General features: G+C 39.9%; 1 long non-coding RNA gene across 1 annotated transcript in view; it reads right to left on the bottom strand.

The window, feature by feature from the left end:
• Positions 1-11,776, bottom strand: part of LOC122466507 — a 52,497-nt gene extending 40,721 nt beyond the window's left edge. The window contains exon 1 of the long non-coding RNA XR_006292102.1: positions 11,563-11,776. This is a non-coding gene — a long non-coding RNA (uncharacterized LOC122466507). The remainder of the gene's footprint in view (positions 1-11,562) is intronic.
• Between the last annotated feature and the right edge of the window lie 3,513 nt (positions 11,777-15,289).

The raw sequence follows: 15,289 nt of genomic DNA, 5'->3' as shown, positions 1-15,289 counted from the left end.
ATGGTTAGAAACCTTCGTCTAATTTCAAGTCTAAACTTCCTGATGGCCAGTTTATATCCATTTGTTCTTGTGTCCACATTGGTACTGAGCTTAAATAATTCTTCTCCCTCTGTGGTATTTATCCCTCTGATATATTTATGGAGAGCAATCACATCTCCCCTCAGCCTTATTTTGGTTAGGCTAAACAAGCCAAGCCCTTGGAGTCTCCTTTCATAAGACAGGTTTTCCATTCCTCGGATCATCCTAGTATCCCTTCTCTGTACCTGTTCCAGTTTGAATTCATCTTTCTTAAACATGGGAGACCAGAACTGCACACAATATTCCAGATGAGGTCTCACCAGTGCCTTGTATAAACGTACAAACACCTCCTTATCTCTACTGGAAATACCTCGCCTGATGCATCCCAAGACTGCATTAGCTTTTTTCACAGCCATATCACGTTGGCGGCTCATAGTCATCCTGTGATCAACGAATACTCTGAGGTCCTTCTCCTCCTTTGTTACTTCCAAGTGATGCGTCCCCAGTTTATAACAAAAATTCTTCTTGTTAAACCCTAAATGCATAACCTTGCACTTTCCACTATTAAATTTCATCCTATTACTATTACTCCAGTTTACAAGGTCATCCAGATCTTCCAGTATGATATCCCGGTCCTTGTCTGCATTGACATTACCTCCCAGCTTCATGTCATCCGCAAACTTTATTAGCACATTCCCGCTTTCTGTACCAAGGTCAGTAATAAAAAGATTCAATAAGATTGGTCCCAAAACCGATCCCTGAGGAACTCCACTAGTAACCTCCTTCCAGCCTGACAGTTCACCTTTCAGTGTGACCCATTGTAGTTTTCCCTTTAACCAGTTCCTTATCCACCTTTAAATTTTCATATTGATCCCCATCTTTTCCAAGTTAGCTAATAATTCCCCATGTGGAAACGTATCAAATGCCTTACTGAAATCGAGGTAAATTAGATCCACTGCGTTTCCTTTGTCTAAAAAATCTGTTACCATCTCAAAGAAGGAGATCAGGTAGGATTGACATGGTCTACCTTTTGTAAAACCATGTTGCATTTTGTCCCAATTACCATTGACCTCAATGTCCTTAACTACTTTCTCCTTCAAAATTTTTCCCCAGACCTTGCATACTACAGATGTCAAACTGACAGGCCTATAGTTACCCGGATTGCTTTTTTTTCCTTTTCTTAAAAATAGGAACTATGTTAGCAATTCTCCAGTCACACGGTACAACTCCTGGGTTTACAGATTCATTAAAAAATTTTGCTAATGGGCTTGCAATTTCATGTGCCAGTTCCTTTAATATTCTTGGATGAAGATTATCTGGGCCCCCCGATTTAGTCCCATTAAGCTGTTCAAGTTTGGCTTCTACCTCAGATGTGGTAATATCTACCTCCATATCCTCCTTCCCATTTGTCGTCCTACCATTATCCCTAAGCTCCTCATTAAAGACTCAGACAAAGTATTTGTTTAGATATTGGGCCATGCCTAGATTATCCTTAACCTCCACTCCATCCTCAGTGTTTTGCAGTCCCACTTCTTTCTTTGTTTTCCTCTTATTTATATGGCTATAGAATCTTTTACTATTTGTTTTAATTCCCTTTGCAAGGTCCAACTCTACTTGACTTTTAGCCTTTCTCACTTTATCCCTATATGTTCTGACCTCAATAAGGTAGCTTTCCTTGCTAATCCCTCCCATCTTCCACTCCTTGTAGGCGTTCTGCTTTTTCTTAATCACCTCCCTAACGTGCTTGGTCTACAACTCCTGCCTATGAATTTTTCCCCCTTTCTTGGGATGCAGGCTTCTGAAGGTTTCTGCAACTTTGACTTGAAGTAATTCCAGGCCTCCTCTGCCTTTAGATCCACAAGTTCTTCAGTCCAATCCATTTCCCTAACTAATTTCCTTAATTTTTTAAAGTTAGCTCTTTTGCAATCAAAAACCCTAGTCACAGATTATTTTTGTTTATTCTTCCATTTAGTTTGAATTGAATTAGCTCACGATTGCTCAAACCAAGGTTGTCCCCTACAACCATTTCTTCTATGAGGTCCTCACTACTCACCAAAACCAAATCTAAAATGGCATCCCCTCTTGTTGGTTCAGCAACTACTTGGTGAAGGAATCCATCAGCTATCGCATCCAGGAAAATCTGAGCCCTATTATTATTACTAGCACTTGTCCTCCAGTCTATATCTGGGAAGTTAAAGTCTCCCATGATCACATACCTCCCATGATATTGAGGAAGTGGGGGCTGCTGTGGGGAAGTGGCCCAAGGAATTGTACTTGTCCTGTTTCCAAAAAGTCAGCTATCGAGAGCTGCTACTATCAGGGTCCCTGGGCTGGAGCCCAGAGTAGAGGGTAGGCCCAGGCTCCGCCCTTCCCCTCCCCAACTAATCACTAAGACTGGGAGACAACAGAGACTGTGTGAGGGAAGATAGTTTCTCCTCACCTCCCTTGCTGGCTCATGATGAAGATGGCTCAGTAGGCTGTGACCCTTGCCTCTAGAGAGAGAAGGGCTGTGTGGAGGGTCACAGTGAGCCTCTGAGGCTAGCATAATCCGCCAGAAAGCACTGGACCCACTGAGACAAGGTCGGAGCTTTGTCACACTGTATAACTACATCTCTCAGGGGTGTGAAAAATCCACATTCTTGAGTGACTAAGGGTAGGTCTACACTATGGGGTTAAGTCGACCTAAGTTACGCAACTCCAGCTACATGAATAATGTAGCTGGAGTCAATGTAGCTTAGGTCAACTTATTGCAGTGTCTACACCATGCTGGGTCAATGGGAGAAATGCTTCTGTCGACTTACTTTATGCTTCTCGTTCCAATGGAGTACTGGAGTCTATGAGAGAGCGATAGGTGGAAGACCTGCTAAATCGAACCCTGGTGGATCGATCGCCATGCATCAATCCCCCAGTAAGTGGAGACAATCCCTAAATTATATCAACCTAACCACATATGTAGATAGCGCTAGGTCAGCAGGAGATCTTCTCCCACCGACATAGCTACCACCTCTCGGGGAGGTGCAGTAATTAAGCCAATGGGAGAGCTTTCTCCTGTTCATTTACAGCCTCTTCATTAAAGTGCTAAAGCAGTGCAGCTGTGGCAATGCAGCATTTTAAATGAGGACTTGCCCTGGGTACCTTTCCCAGACCTGAGGAAGAGCTCTGTGTACCTCAAAAGCTTGTGTCTCTCACCAACAGAAGTGGGTCCAACAAAAATATTACCTCACCCACCTTATTTCTCTAATATCCTGGGACTGACACAGCTACAACAACACTGCATAGGACAATACAGTCAGCTATTTTGAGAGAGAAGATTCTCTACTCCTTTACACCAGTTTTATGTAGCTGTAATTCAGTTGGAATTACAACAGTATAAAACTAGCAGGACAGAGTGGAGACGCAGCTCCAGTATGTTCTTACTTTACAAGGACTAAGAATAATCCACACTTGTTCGCTTCTGCAAGATCCTTACTCACTAGTCCAAAGGAATGAATAGTACCCAAATAATATATAACAGAGATGGTAGATGTTTTTGCAAAGGATTATGAAAGCGTGTCTCAGTTTTGCTCCTGAAAGGCCAAGAAATTTCATTTTCAGGGTTTCATGTTGAAATATGCAAAAAAAAAAAAAGTCCATGTATTTCAGTAAAAACACAGATCTAGCAAATATTGAATGCTCACTTCAAAACCTGATTTGCTTAAAAACAGGACCATATTAATAAGAAAAGATCTTTCACTAAAAAATGACCATGTTCTTGAGAGGAAGCCTGCAAAATTTTACAGAATTTTCTTGAACAGGACAATTTTTGCAAATTTGACTTGAAATGTGAAAACATCTACAAGGGCTTGATCATGTAAGATACCAAGTACCCTCAGCCCCTACTTACTTTAATGGGAGCCAAAGATTTATTTCACAGGATCAGGCCCCAGGAAGTTTATCATTCATTGGAAAACCTCGCAAAATTGTAACAAATATATTAGTAGGAGTGCAAACTCTGAAAAGAAAGCAAATAACCTCAGCAATAATGAAATGAGCAAATGTATACCACATATAACTGGAGACTTTTAGTTTTGTTTGTCCTTCTTTGCAGAAAAAAATATTTAGACAAGCCAACAGGATTTCCAGGGTCAAAGCCCAGTAGGGAGTAGGGTCATCATCCCTGCAGACCACACAGTAGCCCTTGTGTTGAACCCCTGAAAGCTTCTAAAGTTGTTGGTCCTATAAGCCAAGCAGGGTTGAACTGGGTCCTGTGCTCAGATGGGATACATCCTAGGAAAAATCCACTGCTGCAGGAAGTATTGGCAATTCAACAGACTTATTTTTCCTCTGACTTAATATTTATCTAGCATTGTGGAGTTGCTGATGGAGTGATATACAATACAGATTCTGGACTACTTCCATTCATTTAAAGTCCAGTGGGACAGAAATTTTTGCAAAGGTATGGGTGTCTGACCTTGTGTCTTGCCTAGGCTGGTTATATTACCCAGACCAACAATTTCAATCAGAAGAGGTACTATTCATTCAATAGCAATGAAGCTAATAGGGTTCTTTTTAGAAAATACACTAAAAACCTGAGTTTTTTAGAAAATACACTAAAAACCTGCAAATTTTTGCATCATCCTAAAACATTCTTTAGGATGGTATGTCTACTGAGATATGTACAGAGAGATATCATGTTTGTTATGAAGCAGACAACCCGCACCTCTGGCACAGAAGGGGTTAAGGAGACCCTTTGGGCCAAACTAGCTCTGCCGTTATCTCTGCAACCAATGCCAGGCCAGGAGGGGGGAAAAATGGAGATCGGAGCAGATTGGCAAAGAGGCAGACACTAACTGCCTCCTTTACCTAAGGGGAAGGATCACTAAGCCAAGGCAGCCACCAGGAAATAAGTACCATTTCTCTGGCTAAAGGAGACTGTGGAAGAGACTTAGGAGCGCCTGACCTAAGAGATAACTGAGTGACTGAAGCACTGAGACCTTTGGGGTTCTGGTCCCACCAAATTTATGGCTACCCTGCCCAGAGGAATTAGGACTGCAGCAGGATGCCACCCAATGTCCACGAGGGGGCACTGCTAAAGACAAGCCAACACAGTGACTTTGACTATAGGGTCCATGCCCCAAACTGAAGGGAGAGCAGTAGGAAGTAGCCCACGACAGTGGACATAGACTTCCCGCTGGGAGGTCCCCTATAGAGGGGTTGACCCACACAGGGCTCTGCGCTGAGACCCAGGAGACTCCAGCTGGAGTGACAGGGCCAGGGTGCTCCTACCCCAAATGCCTTAAAGACCGAGGCATCTCAACCCAGAAAGCAAGAGGCTAGAAGTCAGGTGTGCCAACCACTAGATTTCCTGGCCTTCCTAGCCCCGTTACACTATTAAAATATTATGGATTTGCACTTCACCAAGGGCCTAGAGAACCACAGACCTCTTAATTTAGACCCCATTTTGATTTCCTTTTTCTGCAGACTGACCCCTTGTGGTAGAGACTTACTCAGTGTGCTTCAAGCCAGTCCACTGCCACTTTATGCCCTCCGAGCAGACATCTACCAGCTCCCAGCCTGGCTAGGTCACTTAGGTTGAACATAGCCATCTGGTTAAGGCACAAAAATCTAATCCTTCCAGACTTACACCACAGTCCAAAGTAAAACATTAAAATCAATTTCCTACTACAAACGTTTGCTGGGCACAGCACTTCCCTCCAAGGATCCATCCTGTTCCAACAATCTTCAGCCTTGCTTTTGGCTTCAACTTCTCACTCTCCAAGTGACAAGATAGTAGCACAGAGGAACAAACACCTACCCTTTATTGTGGATCCCCTGCCTGAAACCCCTAAACAATTGGGCTACCTTCTCCTGTAACACAAACTGTACTGTTTTTCTTCACAGGACCGCTCCTGCAGTACTCAGCCTGGCTTCTTCACCAGTCTTTTCTTGGCTGTCATCCTTCAACTCTTCAGTAGAATGCCCCCTCACCAGTCTACTCTCCCTCGATGAGCACCAGCGGCCCTTATATTTCTAAGCAGGTTTGCGTCTTTCTTAAATTTTCCTGTCACATGATCCTTCCATACTCATTTCCTCCTCCTAGGGAGATGATTAAACTGGGCACAGGTTAGGCAGAGTGGCAACTGCCTTAAAGTGTCTCTTCACCCTGTGACAGGAGTGGCCTGGAGCAGGAATATTTGTTTCACCAACCCACAGGAAACACTTGAAAAAAATTAAATGCAGTCTGACACTTCCTCAAATTTTTAGCTTTTCCACTCCATGACCTAGAACCATTGCCCTTGCAGATGGGTCACAAAGGTGGTTTCTTATATGGAAGCTGTAGCAGTATGTTTCCAGTAGAACTGAACTTCCTGAGGATTGGAGTGTGTAGGGAACCACAAACTCAGATCTTCCCCATGGACAGACATGGGCTCCTGAAAGCAACAACAGGATTTAGGATCAAAACACCAATTTTATTTCACTTTACAGTAATCCTTCGCACCACCACATTACAAAAACAATTTGGGGAAAGTCAACAAGCCAGTTTTCCTCTACGCAGAGCCCCTTCTATGGGAAGGATGATCCGGCCCATTATTGTTTAGCATACATATGAATAATACCAATAGACCAAAAATATTCAGTGTTGAATGACTTCCCTCACCCATCTCTACGGGAAAGTGGTCTAGCATACAAAGGACTAATGTGAAACATGAGAATCATGGTCCATCTGCCTCTGGTACTGACAATTCTTTTTAGCCCTTCTAAATTATTATTCTGTCAAACAGTGAGAATAAAAATGACTCACTGTAACAGATTACAGAAGACAGACAAGGAGAAAAAAAAAAGGGTTGTTCCAAAGGAGCTAATAATAATGGGACAAGAGCCTTCAGACACCTTATTTTCTTACAGGGGAAAAGATATGATTGAATTTAGCCGAATATTTTCTTTGAAGACTTTTTTTTTGAAAAAAGTGATCAGTCTAAAATTGTCTATATAGGCACACAGAAAAAGATCAACATTTGATTGGCCAGACATATGCAAAGCCTGTGAAAAGAGATTCCCTGACTGACTGAGCTATAGAAAGGAAATAGGCATAAAGGTAGGACAGCCTTATCTCCCCCTTAAACAAGGACAGAACAAATCTTTGTGTGCGCTAATGCTTTGTACTGATACAGGGCCAGATGCTGGCATCCTTACTCCCATTGAATACTACTTTACTCATAGAGCTAGAAAGCAGGGGCTGGAGATGTAGCCACCCTAAGTGTGCCAGGTAAAAACTAGGGGTCCTGATCTTACTGAAGATCAATGGGAGTTTTGCTGTTGATTTCAATGGGGCCAAGATGTCACCCTACGTGCATCTTCCACACACACATCTTCCATCTGTGGAAGTTACTTATCCCCAGCTCAGAGCAGTTCATGAAACAAGCAGAATGTTGGGTGGAAGAGAGCCTGGAATTCTGCATCATTTGCCATATGCAGAGTTTTGTACCAATCTTTTTCCATATGTGATTTTTTCCTCAGAAGGAAATGTATCGAAGATAACGTACTATGCATTTTGCAATTAAAATTTTTAATTCAACTATTCTTTGTGCCACACACATGCTATCTGATTTGTAGCTGTAGCTTTATGCACATGTCATTAACACATGCCTATCTTTGTATATATGCCCATTGTGCCAAATTCTGATCTCAGTTACTTTGGTGCAAGTCCAAAGTCCAGCTTCATTTGCGTTAAACTTAATTTACACTAACGTAACAGCTGAATTTTGTCCACTATGTGTACTAGCGAATGTGCGCGTACACATACACACACAAACCCTTCAACAATTCCAAGATATATAAGATAAATCCAGGTAAATACAATTTATAAATACCCTGGCATACTGTGGTGAGTTATGGACCATATTTCAGACTTGAAAACATTTCTGTACTGGGTTAATTTTCCACTAAAGAGTTCATGAAACTACAGCATAGATGATAGTTAAACTATGGCAATTTCTATACATGGTTTGAGAGAGATGTCATAACTAGTGCCTGCAAACCTCTAGTTCTTAATTAAGGATTCAGTAAATATTATTCATAGCCTTCTGGGCTATTCAAAGCCATTGAGTATCATAGATCCTGCCTCCAAAGTGAGGCTTCTTACTCAAAAATGCTGCCTGCCAGAGAATCACATCTGTAGCACCAAAGTGTTAGCAAAATACCAGATTCATTTGCATTCATTGTACTCTCCTATCCCTATATGGCCATGCTGTAAATTATAGTGAATTGTGAGTCTGACGGGATCCCAAGGGTACAGCCTGGCGCTATGGGACCGCTGTGCCCCATGAATTCTCTCCAGCCTGGGCTGTCTCTCACAATGCTTTGCTAGTGACCAGCAGCAAACCCCTCCAGGAGCTATGATCACTCAGCACAACAGCATGTGGAGTTCCCACACCGAACTAGATTGCATGAATGCTCCCACAGCCACTGATGAATCACACAGAGAAAGGTACCAGAGCCAAATCCCCCTAGATCCCAGCACTATACCTCAGGAATATACCATCTTGCACTTAATACAAGTACTGTAGTGCAATCTCTTTACCATGAAAGTTGAACTTACAAATGTGGAATTATGCACAAAAAATAACTGCATTCAAAAATCAAACAATGTCAAACTTTAAAGCCTACAAGTCCACTTAAGTCCTACTTCTTGTTCAGCCAATCACTTAGACAAACAAGTTTGTTTACATGTGCAGGAGACAATGCTGCCCGCTTCTTCTTTCCAATGTCACCTGAAAGTGAGAACAGGTGTTCGCATGGCACTGTTGTAGCTGGCATTGCAAGATATTTATGTGCAGATGCACTAAAGATTTGTATGTCCCTTCATGCTTCAACCGTCATTCCAGAGGACATGCGTCCATGCTGATGATGGGTTCTGCTCAATAATCCAAAGTAGTGAAGACTTACTCATGTTCATTTTCATCATCTGAGTCAGATGCCACCAGCAGAAGGTTTTTTTTTTTCTTTTTTCGGTGGCTCAGGTTCTGTAGTTTCTGCATCTGAGTGTTGCTATTTTAAGACTTCTGAAAGCATGCTCCAAACCTTGTCCCTCTCAGATTTTGGAAGGCACTTCAGATTCTTAAATCTTGGGTTGAGTGCTGTAGCTATCTTTAGAAATCTCACATTAGTACCTTCTTTGTGTTTTGTGAAATCTGCAGTGAAAGTGTTCTTAAAATGAACAACATACTGGGTCATTATCGAAGACTGCTATAACATGAAATACACGGCAGAATGCTGGTAAAACACACAGCAGGAAACATACAATTCTCCTCCAAGGAGTTCAGTCACAGATTTAATTAACACTTTTTTTTTTTTAAACAAGCATCCGCAGCATGGAAGCATGTCCTCCGGAATGGTGGCCAAAGCAGGAAGGGGCATATGAATGTTTAGCATATCTGGCATGCAAATACCTTGCAATGCCAGCTATAAAAGTGCCATGCGCATGCCTGTTCTCTTTCACGTGACATGGTAAATAAGAAGTGGGCAGCATTATCGCCCGTAAATGTAAACAAACTTGTTTGTCTTAGCGATTGGCTGAACAAGAAGTAGAACTGCATGGACTTGCAGGCTCTAAAGTTTTTTTAGATTTTTGTTTTGTTTTTTGAGTGGAGTTACGTAACAAAAAAAATCTACATTTGTAAGTAGCACTTTCATGATAAAGAGATTGTGCTACAGTACTTGTCTGAGGTGACCTGAAAAATACTATTTCTTTTATCATTTTTACCGTGCAAATATTTGTAATAAAAATAATAAAGTCAGCACTGTACACTTTGTAGTGTGTTGTAACAAATCAATATATTTTAAAAAGAAAACAAAAATATTAAATTTCATGTGGTAATCTATTGTTTAAAGTATGATTAAAACTGATTAATTGTGATTTTTTTAATCACAGTTAATTTGAGTTAATCACGTGAGTTAACTGTGATTAATCGACAGTCCTAGTAATTACAATATGTGTTCTTTCTGTAGGGTTTCTTTATTTTAATTTTTGACAAATGTAATAAAGTATAAGCAGAGGCAATTAAGCCTTAACACCACATGACTCAAAGGGTGAAGTTGATGATAGAAATTAGTTAACAGAAAGAAAGCTTGAGAGTGATATTAATAAGAATGAAAGGAGGAGGACAAAAACTCAGGTTGCACAATTATTTTCAGTAATCATTATAATTGCTGGGTTTTCCTACCTAATTTACCCCAACTGCTCTGACTTAATCAAGAGGCAGGAACAGAACAAGCGATATTTATTACTGGTTCAGTCCTTTCTCCTAGAAAAAGTCTAGCACACATCATGTTGGAATCATACGGCTGTGTAGCATTACATCCTACTACAAGTCAAAATGATATGACATAACAACATTTATTAACTTAATGTGAGGAGACCTACCATAAATGACATGTTAGATCAAACAACAAATATCAGAAATCACCTTCACCTTGTAAAGAACAGCAGCTGCAAAAGCTTCACTTGGTATAAACATTACTTCAAAAATGATGCGTGCTTAACTGAAACCAGGGTTAAGCATGCAAATTAAATGACAAAATCAAAAACTGTAACAGCATAGCTGGATTGGCAGGTGCAGACTCTCAAGGCTAGTATATTGTGACCAGTCTATAATATACAGAGCAATTTGCAGAGATGGGGGAATCGAATTTGGTGAATTTTTGCTGTGGAAATGGATACGATGTGGTGCAATCTCATGCATGACTGATAACCCATACTTCCCCTTACCCACATTGTTTGGGAGTAGCTCTATGGGCCAAGAATAAATCAACCCAACCTAGCATTGAGCCTACATTAATATGGCAGAAGCATTGCTACAAACACTGATAGGCATATAGTTTTATTTGTAAGTAGAGCTGGTTGAAAAGTGGTTAACATGGTTAGTGAAAAATTTTTAAAAAAATCAGATTTTTTACAATTTTGAAGTTTTGATATTTTGACAAAGAAACTCAGCCTTTTTGCTCCCTCCCATCTTCCCAGTGGCAGAATGCAAAAAGGAAGCCATTTTTAAGTGTTTGATTTTAAACATTGATTTTTTTTGCTCTTTCTTGAAAAATTGTAACTTTTTTAAAAACAACCTGCAAACGTTTGTTTTAAAGAAAAGGATAATTTTGTCAGAAGTTTTAAAAGAAATTTCAAGCAGTTGTATTTGTATGTATTTTACCATAACATTTTTTAAATGTTCACTTATTGTATCTACTATTTTTTTTTCTTGTTCCCTTTCTTCACTCCACTTTCTCTTACATACTGTAGTTCATTCTGATCACTGAGCATAAGACCATCCATACTTTTGGCAGCTTCCTCATTACACAGTGACATTCCCACATCTATCCCTCCATTAATCCCCCCAGAGTAATTAAAGTCAGTCCATTAAGTAAGAACCTATCAGAATTCCTCATTCTCAAAGGAGGGTTTCTAAACACAAGTCCCTTGCTCTCAGAGTCTCCCTCTTTATTTGGTTACAGGCAGAGCTTGCTCTTTGTTTTCAGCACTAAACAAAGCCCATTCCTCCAAAGCAGTCTCACCTTTTCAGTAGTTTTCAACCCCAGCAGAAGCCTGGTTTTACAGCAGTTCCCCAATGCTTCAGTGTGGTCCTGGTTTCCAAGACTTCTTGAACTAAGTTCCCTCCCACCAGGACACAGTAGTTGTGCATTCCCCACTGGAAGTCATTCTTCCTAGGACTGCCTGCTCTGTACTTCCTACCACCTCACAAGCCACAGCTGAAGGGCTGTTCCTCAATGACTGCAGCATTACCAACCCCAAGCATTAAATAAACCTCACCAGTTACAGGCCAAAAAATCATGATTTTTTTTTAAAAAAGATAAATTAGTTGTTTTTTATTTATCTTCTCATTTTATAGCCTTTAGAGTGCACTCAGTTCATATCATCAAGCTTTTCTTCATAACCAGAAGGGACACAGTATTAAAAAAAAAATTAATGAAGGCTGAGATTCTTATAATCTCATGAATCTGGGAGATGGCACTTCAATAAAACACCAGATACTGGAAGACTTGTGATAAAAATCATATGAGTTGGCAGCACTGATTTTGTGTGGAGTGAGATGGCCTCTCAGCATGCCTAGAGGATTAGGCTCCACTGGCAAGATAGTTGGAGGAATGCCTATCTTCCCTCAGTTTATGGATTGTGCGAGGCCTCAGGCAGGAGATAGGTATCCAAGTGCTTGCCTGAAGCTGCCATGCACATACCCAGAGGCAGAGACTTAGGTGCCTAGGGATCATTTACAGCAAAAATGTAGGTGCCAACTGAGTTTAAACACCTACACAGTTAGGCAGCAGCCGAGGGGGGGGTTGTGGATTGCAGTGGCAACTGAAATGGAGATTTAAGCACCTAAATCTGGGCTTTAGGCACCTGAGTCTGTTCATGGATCTGATCCTGGGCACCAGTAAACAACCAGTTTGAAGACAGTCTATAAAAACTGGAAAACAATGAAAAGAAAATATCAGCCTGCAGACAGAAGTACTCATTAACCAGACAAGTGGCCTAGTTAACTGTATGTATACAACTGGGGTTTTTATTATGTATATGTTCCACAATTAATTTGCATGCTCAAAGGATAAACAAAAATATTAACATGTTCTTTTGGTTTCTAATGACATAGCTTTTGAATCTGGAATTCTATTGCATAATTTTGATTTGATTTATCAAGGCAAGTCACAGTTTAAAATCTACAGTTGTTCCCTTTTCTTGGCATTTCTGATAAAAAATTGTTTTGCTCTTATAAAAGAAAATGAAGGTGAAGTTTGAGGATTTGTATTGTGATATGAAGTAGGTGTAAAGAATTTTTGTTATTCTCATATGGAGAATTCTTCCTCAAGCTTCTTGTGTAAAATGATTCATGTAATACATCTCAGCACACATACCTATAAAAGTAATCTATTGCACAAACAAAAGTAGCTTTGTATTGTGGTATCTGGTTGGAAATTGTGTATAATAATTTTGCTATTAGATGCTTCATAAAAGATTTCTAAGAACAAAGTACTTAAAGATAGGCAGATGGCTTCCTGGTAAAATGAATTATTATTGTTTTACAGAGCACAAAACCAGGAAGCTACAGATTTTAGTCTAACAAAATTAACATCTTACAATTAGAATGTTGATTTAAGATGTAACTACATATTAAAATTATGTTAGGTTTCAAGTACTTTATGAACATTAATTTGCTCCTAATGAAGGGCCACTACAGAAGTTCTGCATTACTAAACAACAATTTATTTTTCACATTTTTTAGAATATAGAAATATTTTTGCAGATAAATTTTGTTGCTTCACTTGTGAGTTACAGAGATTCTCTTGCTCTCAATGCAGTGCTATTGACTTAAGGATATTGCTCTTGAATATTAGTGAAAAATAGTGTGTGGGAACAAATTATTAAAATGACCATTCCTACAGTCCTCCTTTTACTAAACACACTGAATCTTTAATGAGGGTTTGTTTGTAGTAGCATTCCTTTGTCAGAGAGAAAATAGGAATCCTGGATGTTCAATGAGAGTGTTCCATCAAGTTCAGCATATTGGCAAAGTTCTGCCTCATATGCTCTCATTTATATGCTAGTAAAAAATAAAGAAGTTCACATTGTCAACCATGCATAATCATTTGTGTGTGGAGGAAGAATAGCATTCTAATCTTGACTTCAGAAAAAAATATTCATAAGCCATTATTTTCAAACATGGCTATCTAAAAGGTAAGCACCTAGACCACAATCCAGCACAACAATTAGCACATGCTTAAATTCATCACTGGATCAGGTCCTTTCCTCCATATTTAGGCATTTAGATAAGGGGCGTGATTTTTAGAACTGACAAGCACTACAGTACTCACAGAAGTCAACAGGTGTTCAGCACCACTAAAAGTCAGGCTATTTGTTTGTGGCCTAAATATAAGTTTAGATTCCAAACTTCAAACACCCCTTCTTGAAAATATTGGCAATTGTATACTGGAAAAATGCAACTATGCCTATCTTATAGATTTTCCTGTCCACAATAGTCAAACAACATGTTCAGCCACAGACTTGGAATACAGGAAGGAACATGCACCAGTATTCCTCACAGTTCAATTTGTAAGACATGCACATTTCTGGGCACAGGACTGTTAGATCATTACCTTTGCTTTCTATACTTGCTGCACATTTTCTTATTCAAAGCGTGGTCATGGGGTTTAAGTCATGAGTTTGATGCCTTACACAGGTGCAGGCTGACTTGCTACTGCAGGCCACAATTTTGCACTTAAATTAATGCTGAAGGAGTGGTTTTTCAAGAGTGAATGTGGTTTGGGACCAGGTTCCATTTACCTGATCCCTCAACAAAACAGACAAATGAGAAAAGGAATGCAATGTCCCTGTTGAACTGAAACAAATACATATTATATAGATTAGATTAGATCTGAGTGAATTATTTACAACTATTTATTTATCCAAATTTAGCCTATTTTTCTGTTTATGAATTGTCAAACTCTCCTAAAAATTTGTTTATTATTCAACTAGTTTTTTGTTCAAATTTCAACCATCAGACTGCTTCTCAGTTGTCTGCTCTGAGTATTACTGAAGGTATTCAATATCAGCTAGTTAAATTGTGTCACTGGTCACCTTAGTCACATAATATTGTTTCTGTTCCATAAACAGATGATGTAATTCATAAGGAGGGTGTCATAAATATAAAGGGAAGGGTAACAACCTTCCTGTATACAGTACTATAAAAACCCTCCTGGCCAGAAACACAAAATCCTTTTACCTGTAAATGGTTAAGAAGCTCAGGTAACCTGGCTCGCACCTGACCAATAAGGGGGCAAGATACTTTCAAATTGGGGTGGTAGGGGGGAAGGTTTTGGTCTGTCTGTTCTTTGTGCTTGCCGGACACAGATCAAGGAAGCAAGCAATCCAAATCCCTTAGAATTAGTAAGTACTAGCAAGGGAATGCGTTTGCTTATTTTTGTTTTGGCTTGTGATTTTCTCTGTGCTGGGAGGAAGGTGTATTCCTGGTTTTCCTTTTGTAACTTTAATGTTTGGCCCAGAGGGAAATCCTCTGTGTTTTTTAATCTGATTGCCCTGTAAGATTATCTTCCATTCTAATTTTACAGAGGTGTTTCTTTTACCTTTTTTCTTTATAATAAAGTTCTGTTTCTTTTAGAATCTGATTGGGGGTTTTTTTAGTGTCCTAAAAAACTCCAAGGTTGGTCTGTGCTCATCTTGTTTATTCTCAAGCCTCCCCAGGAAAGGGGGTGCGGGGGTTTGGGGGGA

The sequence above is a fragment of the Chelonia mydas genome, chromosome 7, assembly GCF_015237465.2.
Source record: "Chelonia mydas isolate rCheMyd1 chromosome 7, rCheMyd1.pri.v2, whole genome shotgun sequence".
In the NCBI taxonomy this organism is placed as follows: domain Eukaryota; kingdom Metazoa; phylum Chordata; order Testudines; family Cheloniidae; genus Chelonia; species Chelonia mydas.
The sequence above is the reverse complement of the archived record's forward strand: the minus strand, read 5'-3'. Positions and strand labels throughout refer to the sequence as shown.